At 19.2% G+C, this 21765-nt stretch overlaps 2 long non-coding RNA genes across 2 annotated transcripts in view; one reads left to right on the plus strand and one right to left on the minus strand.

Annotated features, from left to right (window-relative positions):
* Positions 1 to 13416, plus strand: part of LOC147657578 (uncharacterized) — a 72684-nt gene extending 59268 nt beyond the window's left edge. Inside the window, exon 2 of the long non-coding RNA XR_015292171.1 lies at positions 13094 to 13416. This is a non-coding gene — a long non-coding RNA (uncharacterized LOC147657578). The remainder of the gene's footprint in view (positions 1 to 13093) is intronic.
* LOC147657579 (uncharacterized) lies at positions 9307 to 9881 on the minus strand. The gene is made up of 2 exons (XR_015292205.1): positions 9726 to 9881; positions 9307 to 9657 (listed from the first exon to the last, which is right to left on the minus strand). It is a non-coding gene; the product is annotated as an uncharacterized LOC147657579 (long non-coding RNA).
* Positions 13417 to 21765: the final 8349 nt, after the last annotated feature.

The raw sequence follows: 21765 nt of genomic DNA on the forward strand, positions 1-21765 counted from the left end.
AATTCATTTTTAATGTGCAAAACTTCTATTTTTATAATCTTGAACTTTGAACTTAAACTTTATTTTTTCGAATCACTTTTTATTGTAGAATAAAATGAAAAACTAAAATATTTTTTTTTCAATTTTATAAATTTTATAAATTCAAAAATTCGATTCTACGGAATTTAAAAAATTTTCTTGAGATTTGTTTTGAAATTATTTTAAGAAAATCTTCTACTTTACAATTTTGACTTCTAAGAAATTGATATACGATTTTATTATTTTATTTTATTGTTTGTGACAAAATATAAATAAATATCATATTCCTTTATATGCTAGCATTAGAAGAACAACTTAAAGTACACCGCGACAAGTTATTATAGTCGAAATTGTATTTTATGTTTAGTATTATGCTTGTGCATAACTTTATATGCACTTTATAAAGTATTTTACATATATATTCTATATATTGTATTATATAAGTTTCTAAGTCAATAGAAAAATAATAAAAAAAATATATATAAATTGTTATTTAATAATTATATATTTAGATACATAGATACATTTCATTTATTTTCAAAATTAATTTTCTCTCTTGAAAATTTAATTTGCTAATTTTTTTTTTAATTTTGTTCTATCTAATTTAAAAAAAAATTAATTTTTATTAATTATTATTTTTTTTTTTAAAAAAGAATCACAATTTGTTATATATGTGAAAATTCTATAAATTATATTATATAATCTATAGAATATAAGGTGTTTTAAAATTGATCACAATTTGAAAAATAGAAATAGAATTATAGACTCTTTAGTAAGAGATAAATAAAAATAAATATTTTTATTTCTTTATAATATAAAATTTTGAAAATAAACTTTGCTTTGAAATAGTAAAGAAATAGTATTTCAAATATATATATTATACATATATATATAGTATATATTAACATTAGTATATTAATTATTTAACTAACTCATATAAATACTATTTTAAAATAAATATTTCATTAAATTATAAAAGAATAATATTTTAAATAAGTAGTTTTACATTTAGTTTTACAGTTTTAATATTATTATATTACGTAATAATATATAATATAATATATAAAAATTTATTCTATTTTCAATTTAAGAAATAAGTAATCAAAAAAAGTATAATCATCTTAAAAGTATAGTCTATTGTATTTCAATTAAATTAAAATAGATATTTTATTTACATCGAATCCCAATATAATAATATTTGCTATATGATAAACATATTAAATGAATTTCAAATAATTTTTGCTTATTGAAATATTTCTTATTACAAAATATATAATATTTTGTTTCAAAGCATTTCAATTTTTTCTAATTCTTCTAAAAGAAAATAGTTTTACAAAGAACACAAGTCAAAACAAAATTTGTTCTTAGAAGTCTTTATTTTTAAATTGACTTTGTTTAGTAATATTAGCATAACATTTTTCGAATATATTCGTATTCAAGAAATATTCATAAATATTTTTCAATAAAAATATAATTACATATATGTATAATAATATTATTTTTAATAATACATTTAAAATCATCAAATCATTGAATATATTAATATGAAAGCATATCTAAATCTCAATAGCTCTATAATGATGCAAAATTTTGATGCAAGTATAGATCATTGGGGTACAAAAATCAGTTGTCTATTCAACGTATTCTTTCAGTCACGAAGGCCCTTGTATTATTATATAGAAAATTGTTATTTGATCGTAATCAAAATAATAGCATCTAATATTAGTAATCGTTAAGATTTCGACGTGCTCTTATCGCAAAATTATATTCAAAATATTAGTAAAAACTTCTAAAGTTTTAAAAACTTAGAAGTGATGATGAAATATTTCTTATATATGACAAAAGTGAAATTTTGTTGGCACAAAACTTCTTATCAATAAATAAATTTTACATATTATTATTTTACGAGTATATGTAAAATAAACTTGAATTTTCCATTAAGTTCTGTCATTGTTATAAAAAAAATTAAAATATTTTGAGATAAAATATTCCAAAAAGACATAAGAATATCGAAAAATTATTGGCATTATATAAGCAATGATGAAAAGTTGAAAAAAGATGAAAAGTGATGAATGTCGCAAAACTTTTGCTAAAATGAATTATAAAAAAAAAGAGAGAAAAAATTTATAAATTCTTTAGATAATATAATATTTTCAATGTTATTTATAGAAATGCATTATATTTGATTAAAATTGAAGAAAATGAACTTCTTTCTTTTTTGAAATAAAGGAAAATAATATAAATTTATTAATAAATTTCTAGGAAAATAATATATATCCAATTATTATGTTATATATCTATTAAATCTATCCAATAATTTTTTCGATGTATTTTTTTTTAATTTCATTTTCTGTGGAGATAAAAATTTTTATTTCTAAATTCATATTTTTGCATACTATTTATAAATTTCACCATTCACCTTTTTATATCAAAACAAAAATATATATATTAAAAATAATAATGATTTTACATATTCGAATGTAAAATATAATAAATTAAAATTAATAATTACAATGATTTTATATATTCAAGTGTAAGATATAATAAATGACCGCTAAATTTTCATAATCCTATATAATTATTTTCATATTCTATATTTTTTATTCGATATTCTTATATAATTTTTTAAAAATTCTTTTTAAAAAGAATAATTTCAGAAATCAATACATTAAATATTCAATGTGTATTAATATATTCGTAAAATATTTTTAAAAAATCGATTTTAAATGTCAAAATATAACAATTAATATATAAAAATATCGGTTGAGACTTATTTATTAAATAAACAATTAAAATTTATATTAAATTTTAAATTTTAATTAGCAAGACACAAATAAAATTAAATAACTCCATCTTCGCTTCATTACAAATTAAAATTTAATTATTTATAATTTATTATAAATTATTATTTATTTATAAATTATTTATAATTTATTATTATATTAAATGAGCAGTATTTCATATATAATTAAATTTATATAATTAATATATATAATTTCTATATATAATTTTTTGTTTGTTTCAATTTTTAGAATTCTCCAAGCGTATCTCATGAATATATTAACACTCTGTATAAGTTGGTTATGAATGAACATATGTAAGTCTTTAATACCTAGTATTTGTTCATTACTTAACACATATTACTCGCGAAATGAATACATATTTTCAATATGTAAATAGCTTTAGCTGTTCTTCTAATCTGGCAAAAAATTCTAAATAGTTCTACCAAGAAAACTAATCACAACTTGTAGTGTAATAATTTTTTATAATTATCTCTTTGATGTTTTTTTTTTTTAATTATTTTCAAGGTTATATCATCATACTTTTATGATGATTATTGGAATTAATAGAAATTCGATAAATTTTTAATAAAAATAATGAGAATAATCTATAATTATAATGTTTAATAGATGTCTGGAAATTATTATATCTTTTATATGTATTATTATATATGTAATATATATAATTTTTGTATTATCTTTTTATAAAAAATTTTATAATTTATTTTCTATATTATTAATTATTTTCTATTATTAATTTTTTTTAATTATTTCGTTTTATTGCAATATCTCTTATTTAATTTTTCTTATTGTATTCTTTTTTAAATACGAAACATTATTATGAAATACATATCATTTATTTTTCCTTTGATTTGGATCATTTTGAATCCAATAAATTTAGGTCTGCTAATTAATATAATCTTCTTTCACGTTGGATTTTCTATCGAAAGATTTGAACATTTTTATCTCGACATTAGATTGTTAAAATTATTTTATATGTATATGTATGCAAAATTCGCGCTTGTCATTCACCAAATATCTTCAAATTTGATTAATGTAACTTAGTAATTGCATGCAATTCATCCAAATAGTTATATATATATATTACAAGATATAATTTTATTCATTATTACAATATTAATTAATAAAGCTTTTGTATATAAATTACCAGTTATTTTAAAAATCTCAACAGATAATATGTTTCAAAAATTGAAGGACATTTAAAGTTTTATCATTTGTATTTTACTCTTTTTTACACTTCTTTATGATTGCTATGGATTTGATACAAATTTTTTATATTAATAAACTATAAAAACGCATTCAATTATAATTTTTATATTGCAAATGTTGCAAATTGGATGAACTTTCTTTTGAAATAAAAAATTATTATCAATTAAAAGTTAAAAGCCAATTCTAACTTTTAACACTTTATTAACACTTCTGTTGAACTATAAAACTAAACTTGTTTTATAAATACTACTTTATTAAAATATTAATATGCTAATATTAACTGTGAATATTTCTTGAGCTTTCCAGAAGATATTCTGATTAAATTTAATTTAATATTATTGACAAATTTATTAAATCAAAATCTTATCAAAGTTCTTTATATATTAGGTTCCTTACATATTATGTTTATGTTATATTATCAATATATAACAAGTTAACAATTTTTTTTTGTAACTTTTTTCATTATCTTGAATTCTTGAGTAATAAAATAGAATTCATCCAAATAAGATTTCAAAAGATTTTGTTCATTTACTAAGATTATTTCATTTTCTTATATTTTTTTGTTATTCTTTTGATAATTAAATTTCATATTTAATGATAAAAGTATATTGTATGAAAAAAGACTAATTCTCAAAATATTTTTCGCTTCGCTTGTAATTCTAAATTTTTTTTTTTTTTTTGTTTATTAGATTCTCTTTTATTTTTGATCATTTTAATTTGATTATCAATGACATCGATAAAATATATCCGCATAACTGTTACATCATGTAATAGTTGCTTTCAAAACAAAGGATAGATATAGGCGCCAATTCTTTTTTTATTGTAAACATAAACTTTCACAGATTATGAAGAATGCTTAAAAAATTATCAAAATCATTCAGGAAATATTACAATAATAAAGAATATTATTGATATATTAACAGCTTTTAAATATTAATAATCATAAAAAAATATAAAGATAAAAATCTTTTAGAGTATAAAACATACCAGAAAAAAATGTAGCCATCTGCTTTAAAATATAAAAATTATTTCAAAGAATTTTAAGAACTTAGTATCATAATAATTCTTAATATTTGACACTTCAAATGATTAAAAAAAAATAACAGAATGTTGTTCCTAATATATTTAACTATCTTAAGTAATAAAAACTTTTTAGTTTCATTGACTTTTAGCCAGATAATTTGTAGCTGACATACTTTACTTCCTTGAAATTCTTCTAGTTGAAATTGTTCCGTTGAAATTCTTAAATATACGAATATTACTTATAATAAACGAATATTAATTAGTTAAAAAGTGTTCTGCAATTAAAAAGTAGCATTAATTTTTCTGGTACAATTTGTTTTAAAAAATTATATGGGGATGATAGATGTATATAAAATGAGTTACTTTCTTTTATAATAGTAGTTATAAATTGAGCTAATGAAAAAAACTTTCGTTGAAATTCTTATACTATTACTAATTATTTTTATTATTAATTATTATTGGTAATTATTCTTTGCTATTATCTACTTGCTTAAACTTTTATGTTAGTTTTTATTATATTGTCATCTGATTCAAATGAATTAGATTTTAAAAGAAAGATAATTTACAATAGATCTTTGTATGATAAAATAATTTTATATTGTTAAATAAATTCAAATCTTGGCATTTAATACAGATTTCATGAATAATTTCAGTTCAGCTAACAGACGAATATCCACATTCTCATCAACATACTTGAAATCCAGAATCACCTCAAAAATAGCTTCATTTTCTGCTTCCATGAAAGGCTATCATCTCTGTTTGGTCCATGAACAAAAATATATTTATCATATATCCACATGATGTTTTTTGAACATAGCATGATATTTTCAGACATTATAATTTCTTCGATTTTTATAAATTTTGGAGACATGAACAATATGATGATTAAGGAGAAATTAAAGTAAGTGACAAAAATGACAAAATTAGACTTAAAATTATATTAGAATTTAGAAATTTTTTTTTAGTAAATATTATACGTTATTTATATTTACATTACATACGTATTTTAAATATTTACTAGAATATTCAATAAATACTCTTTCTAAAAAATATTTCATCTTTTATGCATACAAAACAATATTTACTTAAAAAAACCAAAAATCTAGTAAAAGCTTTTTTGACTTTATGCATACAATCCATTCTCATTTAATATTTTTTTAAGCTTTAGTTGTTAAAATTCTATTAAAATCCCAGCTTTATTAGAAAAATAAAGAGATACGTATTATAAATGATATTGTCAAGAATAATAAATAGTTTCGTTAATTTATTAATTTATTTATTTGCATAAATTTAGCTGCATAAAATAATTATTTAAAATGTATAAATTGTAGACAGTAATCATCTTACAGATTAGATAAAATGTTATAGAAATTACTTTTAAATTATTATTAAAATTAACTATTCTATTTACATTCTATATTATTTTTTGTGTATGTTTACTTTGTCACTAAACAATTAATTCTATTTTAGTACGAAAAATTTTAGATAAAGTTTTTAATTTTAATAGAATTAATATTTTTAAAATTTGCCTAACAAATTGTTTAAATCAAGTTATAAGCTTCTTTATTAATTAAGATATTTATAATTTAAGTCTGTTTATATTCTATTAAATCATTTTAAAACTCATAGAGAAAATATATTTGATTCATAAAAATAATTGTTGGCAATATAAGTGTATATATAAAAATACGATAATTCTATTGCTGATGAATTTTTTAATCTATTCACTACATGAAAAATCTACTATTTCATGTATCTATCTCGAGAATAGAATATAATTTGTTTTAATTAATTTATCTATATTTTTAATTTGCTACTTTTTTTACAGCATACAAACATGTACACTTTCTCCATGAATTTATTAAATTAAAAATAATTCAAATTCACAATCAGATTTGTCTAAAGAAGATAATATTTCTCAGAGATTTAATATTAATGTTCTCTGATTTTTTAGTAACTTATTACCGCTCTTTAGTTCGTTGTTTATTTCTGTTTATTTCTATCGAATTTTCTTTTACTTGTTTTATTAATAAATTTATTTCTTATGTATTATTTCTTATTATTACGTCAAATTTATTCCTTATTTTATTTATTATTATTTATAATTTTCATTGGTTACACATTTTGAGATATTTTGCTACTATTAAAAACATTATTTTCAGAATTGTACGTAACAATAAGATTCAAGTTTGAATCTTGGTCTTGAATTTGATTGTTGGCAAAACGTTTGTTTAAATAAAAAACATTTTAAATTATTGGAAAAGTAATAAATTCGATAACTTGTATATTCATGTTTTTATTTTACGAGATTTTCAAAATATCGTCAAGATTTATAAAAATTTAAAACTAAGAACATGATTATAACTTTATTCCGATAGATCAATTCTTAAAAAGAAAACTTAAGATATTTTTCTAATTCGAAATCTGTTAAGTATTTTCTCAAATTTATAGAGTAAGAATATTTGATATATTATTCATTTATATTAAATGAGAATGAACTTCTATTATTATATATTGCAATATTTAATATTAATTCTTGAGTATTGATTAATTCATTAGTAATATTCTCAATAATAAGAAATATATAAATTCTATTATTAGATTTCTATTCTAAAACAAACCATATGTTATTCGGATTTATCAATTTTCCAATGATTTTAACTTTGATTTGTCTTTGTTATCTTTCGTAATAATCTTTTTTCAGAAATATGTTATTGCGTGAAACATACGTAATGAGGTGTGTAATTGAAACATACTTAATTTTGTCGAAGCAATAAGATAGATGTTAAAGAAATAAAAAGAAAAAAAAGTTATTTCTATTATATTAATAAAATATTTATTCATGAAAATCATGAAAAATGTTGTTTTTCATAAAAAAATTTTCTTCAATAATATGTACAATTTTTTATAAAAATCTCCATACTCTGTTATTAAGAAAATTCACTATTCATTACTTTGAAAAATCTGATTTTAATGAAAATTTATATATCTGTAGAATAGATAATAGAATGGAGAATAGATAATAGATTATATAAATAGAGCAAACTATATTTCAATGGAAAATCTGAGTGAAATCAATTTTCAAATTTTTATCATGTTTCGTATAAAATTTCGTCTGAAAATATTTTTAACAGGAATATTAAAATTTAAATTTAATATTTTATAATTTTATATTTTATCTGTAGTATTACAAAGTTATATTTTTAAAAAATAATACTGAAATTTTAAGAGTTTTATGGAATGATATTTTATTAATAAAAAAATTCCAATAATATTTTATTGGAATTACAAAACATTTTACATAAAAATTATTATTGGATTTGATAATAAAACTTTCAATTAATTGAATTTATGTAAGACATATGAAGATTTTTGTGACTAATTATATGCAAAATTATCTTCGAAATCATGGTACAAACAGTGATGATTCTACATCAATAAATCGCAAAAAAAAATTTTTTTTCCATTTAAGCCTTCGTTTTTAAATAAATCAAATTTGAAAATTTTTCAAATATAAGTGAAATTGACTTGCACATAAAATCACTAGCGTTTGATTTCGGAAAAATCCTCTATATTATAATATATTATAATATAAATATATAGATAATACTCTCAAATATTCGTTTAAACTCGCAGTTGAAAACATATGTATTTTTGACGATGTAATGAATCAATTAACAATGAATTATTCTTACTAGATATTTTATAAATTTTAAACAGAAAGATTATTTTTAGAAAAATTTAATTTTAAATCTCAACGTTTTATGCTGATCGAAAATTTGTTCTATTTACTTTTAACCAAGCTTTTGAAGCTTTTTTAAAAATTATTCATTTCAGAATCTGAAAATTTCACCGTTTTTTTTGTCTCAATTTTAAATTTTAATATAATTTTATATAATAATAATTATAAGGAAAATCTAGCAAATTCCACTCGATCATTTTATTCTTTATTGCAATAATCTCACATTCATAGCTATTAGATTGTGACAAATGCTTTAGTTATAATAAATCCCTATTGTTCTAACTGAATATCACTTTTTTTCTTTTAAAAATCGCAGGAAATCCCAAAAGTTTTTCACTTCGTAAGTAATTACGACAGGTAATCCCTCTACCTGCTCTTTTTCCGTTAAGGACGGTAATATTTTCCCGTCTTAATGTACTCTTACAGAATTCTGTAAAACTTTTTCGAAGGTTTCTTAACTCCATGTTCCTTTCTGTATAAAAGTGACAGCAATGTCGAATTGAAAAGCAGTTATTTTTTATTCCAGTTTATTTTTAATAAGTTTATTAGACATGTTTTGTATTTTGTATTTACTGTTAATATTTCAAAAATTAATTAATATAATAATATATTTAAATAATTAACATGAATATTTTTACAAAGCATAATATTGTAATATGTAAATTAAATTATTATTTAAATTATTACATGATTTAAAAGTTACAATTATATAATCTTCTGAAATATTCTTTCATACGTAATTTAGATTTCTTTTTATATATTTCATATACATAGTTATAGAATATATATTCTTTTTTTCGATTTATTAGCATCTTACAATTTGAACACGTTACACAATTTTTATGTTTATGTTTGTGAATCCGGCTGAAAATGAATGAACTTTCGTCTGTATCTCCAGAACAAAATAAGAAATAATAAATACACTGTTTTACTCTGTGACACTTTGTTTACAGCTACATCTCTCCTTTATAAACCAAGTGTAGAGTATAATTTTGCTTCGCACAATTTCAAGGTTAGAAATACGATGTCAATGACAGTGCTGAAATGCACGCCGCACGTTCAACTCTCGATACTCTTGCAGTTTGAAATTTAAGACCATTCGCTTTATCAACCCGGATTTAGATTTTCATTTCTTTCCAGAATTGAAAGCAATAGTGACATTTTTTATCGAACGTCGGTAAAATGTTTCATTCGAAATGAAGAAAACTTATCACGATAATGATTATGTTAAAAAATAAATATAGTATTTTTACAATTAGAGAATCATATTTTCATTTCCTCATTTCCATTTTGTTTCATTTTGATAGCTGTTTTCGTTCTCGAAATACAGATGAAAATTCGTTATTTTATTTGATTCCTTTAATATATAATTTTCCATCCAATTTATTTCTGATCATTGGACGATGATTGTATCAATTTTAAATACGAGAAAATTTCTTATTAGATTTAAATATATTCTGAATAAATTTAAAAGTTTTTATCTAAATTCGTTATTGATCATTCGACGGAGGACATTTTTTGTCGAATCGCACTCGATACAAGACTGCAAAAAATAAAATTATATAAACACATATACTGTTGAATATTTGACTAATGGAAAGAAACTATTTTTTTTCCTCACTATCAATGTGACTCATTTTTTTTTTTATGTTTTGTAATGATAATAAATATTTCTGTGATGATAAATATTATATTCGAATTAATACATTCGAAATCTAACTTGTATGATAAAAATATAGCTTAGCAAAAATAAAATTAATTAAAAATTATTAATTAAAACGTCATAAAAAAATTATTTATATTTCATGAGAATTGTAGAAATATACATATTTTTAATTAATTCAAACAAATATATAAGATATATAACTTTTTCTTCGTTAATTGTTAATTATAGAATACTATAATTTTAATACATGTTTTTATATATGTTTATATAAGTACTAATTTATACTATATAAGTAATAAATTTTAAAGTCTATTTCATATGACGAGTGATCATTATTAGCAATATGGATTATATTAAATAAATATTTTTACTTTATGGTGTGATAATTCAATAACAATAATAATCATATTATGATAGTGTATATTTAATTATATTATATCAATTAAAAAATATTATTATAAATATTTTTACTTATGTTATATTATGCGTTTATTTTTTATATATATATAAAATTATAATTTTTTATATACGTTATATATATGTAAAATAATATATATAAATATAATATAATATAAATTAAAATTTATTATTTATAAATAAATTTAATTTATTTCAGAAAGATATGAAAGAAAGATATGAAGAAGAAAAATTATTACTTTGAAATAAAAAGTATAATAATATTTAAAATAATAAAATTTTTTATTCAGTATGTTTTTTATTAATCACTATTAAATACTATAAGTACATGAGTATTAAATACTAATCACTATTATTACATAAATATTAATCATTATTACATAAATATATATTTATATAAAAGTATTTATAAATTTTCTCTATTATATATATTTCAGTTAAATGAAAAAAAATAATAAATACATAATAATTGTCCATGATTTAAATTAAATAATATGATTATTTATATGTTAAGTAATACTAAGTAAAATATTTATATATTATTTCATAATATTAATTAATTTGTAAAATGTATTGATTTAATTTTATTATTAAATAATATTAAATTATAATAATAGCACTAAATTTTATTATTAAATAGCATTTATGAGAATATTTCAATATCTAATTTAATTTATTTCAAGTTTTCTCCAGCTCTATTTTACTCATTCAAATATCAATACTTAAACAAATATAGAGAATTATCAGAATGGAAATAAATATGACTATAACTTTAGAATATTATGCAGGCAGATAGCGAAAGATAGGATAAAAGTAATGTAGATGAACGTCATTTAGAATGGAATGCACATGTGAGCGAATATATTGCCAAGCATAATGCAGGTGTATTATAGTGGATGCACGTGCTGCACAATGATGTCATTTCTAATATTTCTAGAACTTTCCTACTATTTCCATATTTGGTCTTTTATAAGATATAAATATTCATACATACTTACATTGTAACGTATTATTTCTATTCTAACAATTTTTATATTTCTTATAGTTCTTAATAATTAAATCAATTTAATAAATTTTACATTTTTTATGTTTTTATTTTCCATATTTCTTAAAAATTCTTTTTTATATTGAATAAATTTTTTTTAAATTTGAGATTTAATTCAATTGTATATTAAAGAAAAAAAATATTATAATATGTTATAAGGTTTCACATTATATGATAATATTATAGATTTTAATTTTATAATTTTTATATCTTATTATATATTATATTTTTATTTTTTATATCATAATAATTTAAAAAAATATATATTAGATTAAACAAATAGCAAATAGAAGAAATTATATGCAATAAAATATTAATAAATATAATAAAATTGTAAATATTATAAGAATATCAACTGTCTCATTATGAATAATATGAAAGAAAAAATATTCTTAATATAATCCTTTCATCAATGAGAGTCTTTATAATTTAATGAATCTTTATAATAATAAATCCATTTATTTAACAAAAAAAATGATAAATAAATCATAACAAAGAAATTATAAAATAAAACAATATTGTAAATAATATAACAATAAATATAATAATAATAAAGATTAAATAAATTAAATAAAAAATGTTCTAAATAATTACCAAAATATTAAATATGTAATATAAAGTTTTTACATACATCTAAAATAATTAACTTCAAATTAATGTAATTATTTTGTAGAGTTTATCTTTCAAACAACTTTTTTAATATCTTAATATCTTAATATTTTAATATCTTAATTATATATATCTTATTATAATTAATATGATAATATTCTTTTTAAATATCTTAATATTATAATTAATGATTATAATTATGATAATATCATCCTTAATTTATTTAATTTATTTAATTGAAATATAATATTGCAATAAATTTATATTTACATTATCTATAATTTATATTATTCGTTATTTTATCAACATATAATTAACTGATAATAAAAATTTTCTTTTATATCATTGTTTCCCTTTATGTGACACTAAAATTTTTTTAGTACACATAAAAATATTTAATATTTTAATACTTATGAATAATATTAAAAAATGCGATCATGAACAAATTAATTAATGTAACAATCAAAATGTAAAATGTATCTAATTACTAATTAAATTATATGCAAAATACTAATTATTAATATTGTAATATAAATATTTTTTTTCTTGTTGAATATTCTAAGGCACCAAACGACACGCCAGAAAGGAAGAAAGGTTCCACACGATAGTATCAGCAGACTATGGCGGTGAACTTCCTCTTCTCTTTCCACTCACAATGGAGTCTCGAAAATTTGTGAGAAAAAAGAAAATCAAAAACATTTGTTGAAAGATATTATTTAGCGAAATATCTTCAATAAATTCATTTTTATGAATAACTATCTTATTTCTCTTCAATTACCTTCTTTACTTTTATTTTGTAAATTTTTTATTGTACATTTTTTATAAACAATTAAAACAAGTATCAAAATATATTATTATGTTAAATAAATAAAAATTTTAAAAATTATAATTTGCCACAAAAATCTATTATAATTTTAAAATAAGTTGCTAATCCAAAAAAATTGGCGAATATTGCTCTTTACATATAAAATGTATTTTCAAAATATTTTTATTAAGAATATACTATACAGAGTATCTCATCTGATTTTGACATTTTTACTTTCTCAATATTGTTATTCACAACGAAAATTGTTTTATATGAAATTTGAATGATATTAATGGAGACAAATTATAATATTATTAATTTTTTTGTGAAACTCATGAAATCACATAAATTAACTTTTTTTAAATAGAATTATATTTTTAATATCAATCAATACATATTGATATTTTCTATATAAAAATATTGCATATCTTTGTATAGAGACAAAAAATATAAAAGTAATACTCGCCTGTTTATACTTTTCTTGTCTTTCATACAATAAAATTTTATAAAATTCAATTGAAATATTGTTAAATTAATAATTTTTAGACATAAATAAATTAATATTTTTTTATAAAAAATGTTAAGCTGCATCAACCAATATATTAAAAAATATATAATTCCATTTAAAAAAATAAAGTTAAAAAATACAATTATGTCACCATATCATCTTTACACATTTATTTCTGAAATAATTAATAACACCAGAATATTCAATTTTTATTTGTAACTTTTATTTTTTGAATAATAATACTGAGAAAACATTCTGTATACCATGTTTAAATAATTTAATTTATCTATAAATAGAAAAATTGCAAATAATGTTAAAATATTATAATATTTAAAATATTACAAATTACAAATTAATAATGTACTTTTTTTTAACTATAAAATAATCAATATACATAGCTAAAATTTCATAGTGTGTTATGAAATTTCGAAAAATTTTTCCATTGTTAAATCTGAAAGAATTTAACTTATTTAGTTAGAAAATGGCTTAAGTCAACTGCATGGTACCATCGTATCCCACGAAACACAACGTCGTTCCGGACACGTTCGAATTACTCGAACTACCAGCCGGAATGCCGTCCACGCCTCTTCAGATTCCAACCTAAACAATCGGCCACCCTCGTTGAGAAGGGAATATCGTTTAAAGCTTAGACCTGAGGATTTTGCTGCTTCGATAAGAATTTCCTTCCAAGAATTCTGTTGGTTGGAAAGTCTCTTGAAAAGGGATTTGCCGGTAATAGCTGTCAAAGATACAATGTAAGAGCACATCCTGTTGCAAGCTATCGTGTTGAACTTCATGCTTATAAATTTCTCAATATCTCTAGTATACACTTTACATTTTCTGAAAACAAAAATTAAATTGCTGAAAAAATTTATAAAATTAATAAAAGTAATAAATATAATAAAATATATTCTTATTTATAACACGAATTTTGAACATTTTATAAAGTAAATCTATTTATAAATGTTGTTTTATATTGTACGAATTTAAACTTTTTTATTTTTTATTTTCAAAATTATCTTATAATATCACAAGTCATTAAAATAACTCGTCTTGATGTTGATTGAAAACATCACATAATAAAAAAATTACTAATATTAAAAATAAATGTCCATATGCAACAAAATAATTATAAAACATTTTCAAATGATCTTGGAATAAAAATGTTTTTATTTTATCACTAAATATGTATTTTAAAAATATATACATATATATATATGTTTTTTTTTTCTGCTATTTTTTTCTACTTAGAATAATAATGAAAATAATTTAAATTTTTTTATTTAAATAGAATATACTATATATCTTCTTTTTAGAATAAATTCAAAATTTTCTATATATATTTGCAATTTTTGTACTATTTATATATTTTATATATTTTTTAATACTATTTATTATTAATAATTTTTATATTTTATAACTTGATGCATTCTTTATTTATTATCTTATATTATATATTATATTATATTATATTATATTCTTATATTTATTATCATTGTATAATTTTGATTAAATTATAAAATAAAATATTAAATATTTTAAATAACGATTCTTTGATTTTGTTATAAAAAAATTATTAATTATATTTATCAATTCATCATTAATGAAATCAATATTATTATAATTCAATATCATTGAATGTTTTATATATTTTTTTCATATATAATTCACACTAAATGTTATTAACTTTTATTTAATTTAACTTCAATGATATATATTTTTATAAAATATTATTTTTAGAAATATATATAAATATATTTAATAATAAGTATTCTATCTAACTGTAGCCTTCGCTATTCGTTTTCCTTTCTTATATTCTGAAAATTTCTTGGTACTACTAGGTAATACAATACAGACAATTGAAACAAATATTACCTGATTCGCTATGGATTGTACTTGAATTTTCCATTGGGAATTTCTTATTTGAAATCTTCTGTTTTATGGACTTTGTGCTTATTGTCATAAATCATTTAAACATCACAAAATCTCTATTCTAGCTATCTTCATTTCAATGATGTACTTATATACATTATATACTTAAATTTTTGATCTATGAATCATTTTTTTTTCTTTTTTTATCACGTATATTTTTTATTTTGAAATAAAAATATATTAATAAATAAAATTAGCAATAATAATCAATTTCTTATATAAAATAATATAAAATTTAGAATAATATTATAATCTTTATTTTTATTACTTAATAAAATTATATTTTAATTTATTATAATACATTTTCATTTATATTATATAATTTCGTTTAACTAATTTTATCTTATAACTTAAAAAATTAAATTGCAAATGAAAATATTTTCCTTTCCTTAAATTAATTAATACAATAATATCATATATCTTGTTTGATCCATATTTAAATGCGCTCTATTTTGTATGGAAGCATTAAATATTTACACTAAAAAGTAGTTAATACATAAAACATTATAAATAAAAGTAAAATCACAGGGAAAAGAAGAAAAATATTCAAATCTGTAATTGATCTCAAACTATGAGAATTTTTGTTTAAAATATTTTTCAATCACAAAACGAGTTTTGTTTAAATCCTATATAAATTTTCGTCATATTACAGTTAGCTATATTAATTTTCTGCAATATCAAGAATTTAAAATTATTCATAAAATAAAAAATTATATTCGTATGAAATTTAATCAAAAATAAGCTTTACATTGCAAGTTATATATATGTTTATCTGACTCATAGTTACAATACATAAAAAATATTTTTAAAAACATTTTATGATATCATAAAAATATTATTAAATTATTATTCATTACTAATAAAACTATCACAAATATCGATTCATACTGGTCTGCATTCAATTTTAATTGCCTATTTATTAGTCATTGTCAGGAATGATATCTATTTACTTTATTGAATATTATGGCTAATATTGAGAACTGTTGGGTACAAATGGTTTAATAATCATGTTGAGAATTTTTTTACCTATTATGTAACGCTAAGAGAAGAAGTAAATTTAAATTATCTATTAATTATATATACAGTTAAACAGACAAAGATGAACAGACAAATTATATTTCATTGTATATTTTCTCTATCGTTAACAAAGGATAAAATTTCTTTTATTATAAAAAATCCAAAAAGTAATAATAATATTAAATATTTTTGTAAAGTTTTTATAAAAATTTTTATTATAAGATTTGATACAAACGAATGACACTATTTTTTTCAATAGCAGGATCTTTTCAATAGCCACGTATTGCATTATTATAGAAATATAAAATCATAACTAAAAATTGAATAGAATTGTTCATTTTTATAAATAAAAGTTGTCTTATTTCACCTGTAAAACCATGTTCTTTTTATTTTATTTAATTTTATAAGTAATGCTATATTTACTAAAATTTCAATTTTAACAATTGTACTTAATTAATAAGATTTTTGAAGAATGATATAGAACTTTTTTAAATATAATATAATTTTAAAAAATCATATAGAACTTTTTAAGATAAAATATAAAAATAAAAATTATTAAATTATTAAAAAATTAAAAATAGAATAAACATAAAAAAGAAAACAAGCATTTATTCTTTTCATATGTTTTTTTTTCCTGAAATAAAAAGAAAAATTAAACAATAGAGAAAATTTTTAATTATAATACAATATATGTTTAGATACAAAAACTACTTTTAAAACTATATTTTTATAGATATATATATATATATTTTATAGATATATATTTTTATACATATAAAATTTATATAAAATCGATTTCATTGATTTCAAACCTATTGTGTAACGATAACATAATTTAAAAATTAAAATTTTAGAAAAAAACAATATATATTTGATCATTAAATCATTAAATATCATAATACTAAGTATCAGGTAAGTATCACATCAATAATAATTAATATCATATCAAAATATTAAATTGAATGATTTGGAAACTTATTTAAATACTATCAATAAAAATTTTCTATACCAATAATTCATAAATTTTTAATTGATATATTATTGTTAATATGCGAAATGTATTTATAACTGTAAATTTATAAATGTATTTATAAATTTACTTGCAATTTTAACTTTTAACAAAAAAGAATAAATGTTCTCGTTTAATTAAAACTTTTCTTCTGAGAAAAAAGATTCTTATTTTTGTATTTAATATTTCGTCCTATTTAATTAATTAATTGTTTTCTTGAGACAGAGAAGACAATAATCGATAAATCATTGTTATTCAGACTAATTAAAATTTCTATCAGTTGCATTTTATCTCTGATCGCAATATAGCGCAACGCTATCATAGAAGGAATGGCTGTAATTTATTACTATCGAGAATTTCAAATTCTCAAGTCTCTTCGTGAATTCGTTTCTATATGAAAATGGAAGAGAAAAAAAGGAAGAAAAGAGAAAACGGTAGCGGTATTCAGATGAAAATGGTAGTAAAAGGAATGGTTAGTTTAATTGTTCAGTCAGTTTTTATGACTTATAAAGATCCGTTTATGGCAGGCACGTAAAACACCTACACACACCTGTTTGAAACGGAAACGAAGAAAGAATCTCGAAAAAGCCTTCGCGATATGGTTTACTATTGGCGCGAACCTCAACAGTCGGCTGGCAAACTGTCGCGGCCAGGGTCAACCACTTGTAGGATCCTGGCAACTGCAACGAACTACAACCGCAAAATACCTAGCTTGGAATACCAGTCGCGCGTTCATACAACGAAAAGACGTGAGCATATGTAAACTCGTGCAGCAAATGTGAGCACAAGGATAATCTCGAATTGAAATTCCTGGAGCGTGCCAAAATTCCGAACGATTCTGGTCTTTTGTCCCTGTTAATGATCTTCCTCGTTTCGTCGTCCATGATTCTTCTCTTAATTGAATTTAGATTTTAGCAGCTAAAAGACACTTCCATTTATTTAATTGGATTCGGTTGAATTTTGGTAGTGTAAAAGTAAATTAATTTAGGATAATATAATCATATAATCGATATTTTTTAATCAAATGTAAAATATATATATTAATAATTTTATCGATCATTTTTATATTATACTTCATTCTTAGCTCATTCGACCAAATTTGATCAAGTATTTAATCGACATGTATGCGTATTCATTCACGATATTTATTTTTAAAAATATAGTAAATGTTTTTCTTAGAGAACGATGAAAAAAAATTTGAAAAAATAAATTGTTTTGTTTTGTCTAATTATTATAATTGATATTGATTAACCCATATTGATTTTTAAACTAAACAAAATATACTATTTAGTGAATATAGAATAAATAATGATGTATGAGCCATGAAACATAATATAACATAAAATTGATCGAAAAAGATCATCAAAACTGATATAAGTTTCTACTGATATTTTATGTGTAATTTTTTGAATTATATTGAATATATATGTTTAAATTTATAAAATCCACTAAGTATGTTCTTTATCATCTAAATATCTAAAAAATATAAAATAATCTTTTTTATATATTATAATTATATAAAATGTCTACAAAATCATGGTCAAAATCATTCTCATACGTGATTTGATTTTTGAGAAAAAAAATTAAATATGCATTTTTAGACACAATAATAAATGTTTGTTCACTTAATTTGCTACTCCTATAAATTTGGAATATCAGTAAAATTTTTGTATAATTTAAAAATATAATAAGCAGTAAATTTTAATAATTTATTTTTATAATTTATTTTATTGTCATACGTAAATCAAAAAATACTGAAAATGTCTTTATCAAGATAAATATCAGAAACAAATTTTTATTGGGCAAATTACGGAACCATGAAATGGTAATAATATGCTTCGAATCACTCATTTGTTCAAATGTCTAAATAATAGATGTTATTATTTATTCCATAATAATTCTGATTCTTTTAGAATAAATTATTTCACATTATTATAACAGAAAAATTCATATATATTATAATATTAAAGTTGTAATATTAAAGATTTTAATATTTTTTTTTAAATACAAATAAGAACATATGAAAAATGCATAATTAATAAAAATGCATAAAATAAAATTCTTATTTCTTATTTTATTAAAAATCTTATAATTTTTAATTTTAACTTTTAACTTTTTATGCAAATGAAATTATTTTTGTTTAATTTCATTTTCATTTATAATTTGGAGTATAATAATAAATATATATTATACATATGCATATATAATAATAAAAATAATATAATACTCAATAAATATTCTAATTTTTTAACATTAAAATTGTATTAGTTTCATTTGAAAATGAAATTCTTGAAAATTGCAAAAATTTTTAATAATTTTTTTCGTAAATGGATATAAATATTAAAAATGAAAATATTTATATTTTTCTGTTCTCTCGAACAATCATTTTCAAAATAATTTTCATTTGTAAAAAATATTTTCGAAAACAATAAAATATAATATATTCATATTTATATCTCAACTATCCCGTCTCAGAATTGAATAGTCGAAACATTTTTTTCAATATTTTTAATATTTATAATGTTTCGATATTATTAATATTTAATCAATTAATTTGGATATTAGATATTTATCATAAAACTATTATAATTCAATAATATCAGATTATGATATAAAAATTTTTGTTAATAAATATAATAAATTTCACATAATTATAAACTATATATAAATTATTATTTTTTGTTCTGATCTATTTATTTTGTCTATTAATTAAGAAATTAAATTGAGAAAATTTAAAAATATTTCAATGCATTATTCTTTTTGTAATTATTCAATTGTTTTCAAATATTATGTATTTATATTTTAAAAATTTATAGTAATAAATATAGAAAGTATAATAAATAAAAAAAATATAATATAATAAATCAAGTTGATCAAGTTAATCAAATATTTACTAAATAATTCATATGTATTGAATAAATAGTTTATATTAATATTGAAATATTAAACATGGAATTTAATATCTATATTTAAAAACATTTAAGCGATTGATTTTCCAGTAAATATAATATCTTCATTCTCATTTTTTTAACATATATAATACTCAATTTCATCGTTAAAATTTTATTTTTATCAATATTTAGATATATGATTATTTATATTTAATTTATTAATATTTAAGAAGATTTTCCTACTCAATTATATTCACAAAAAAGATCTTATTTAAAAAATTTATATTGCTTTGTTTAATTAAATATGAAACACAATTTCTTTTTAAAAATCTTATTTTGTAAAATCATAAATATTTTATAAAATAATTATAAAATAAATAAAACTTTATTATTATCAAGATAAAATTTCAAGAGAAGATGAAAATACTTTCTCAATACTAAATTACTTCAATAAACTTCTATCATTTATATATATATGTATATATATAATATATAATTTATATAATCATTCAAATATATTCAGAAGAGAGTTTACATTATGGTCAGCTACTTGGAATTAGTTTAAGAACGGAAGAGATCTAAATGAACTTCATATTTCAGAGTCATATTTACACTCCTCGAAAATATATGTCTTCCATTGAATAACTTTTAGAAATATAATGGAACTTTTTAGAAACATAATGGGATCTTTAGAAACATAATGAGACACAGTGCGTGTCGGCATACAAAACTTAATTATGAGATCATACATACAGAATTAGGATTCCCATTCGTCGCATTGCGGAAAGAGTGCATAAATTACAAATGTTAATTCAAATTTGATATATGTATATATACATATGCGTAATAGGGAAAAATATGGCTTATCATGCTTGTGGAAACATACTCTTTTGTTACGTAAATATAATAGGAAAAGGTAAATACGTGCCCACAATATTGTAATATATTTTTACTAACTGTTCTTTCAAACTTTATATTCTTTACAATTCAAATAGTATACTTTACAATTCAAATAGTTTGATAGTAATTAAGAAATCACGATTTCTTGATTGAAATGTGATAAATACAACTCG

Source organism: Apis florea, unplaced genomic scaffold (genome assembly GCF_048593485.1).
Source record: "Apis florea isolate Af1SG1 unplaced genomic scaffold, ASM4859348v1 contig_3078_pilon, whole genome shotgun sequence".
Lineage (NCBI taxonomy): Eukaryota > Metazoa > Arthropoda > Insecta > Hymenoptera > Apidae > Apis > Apis florea.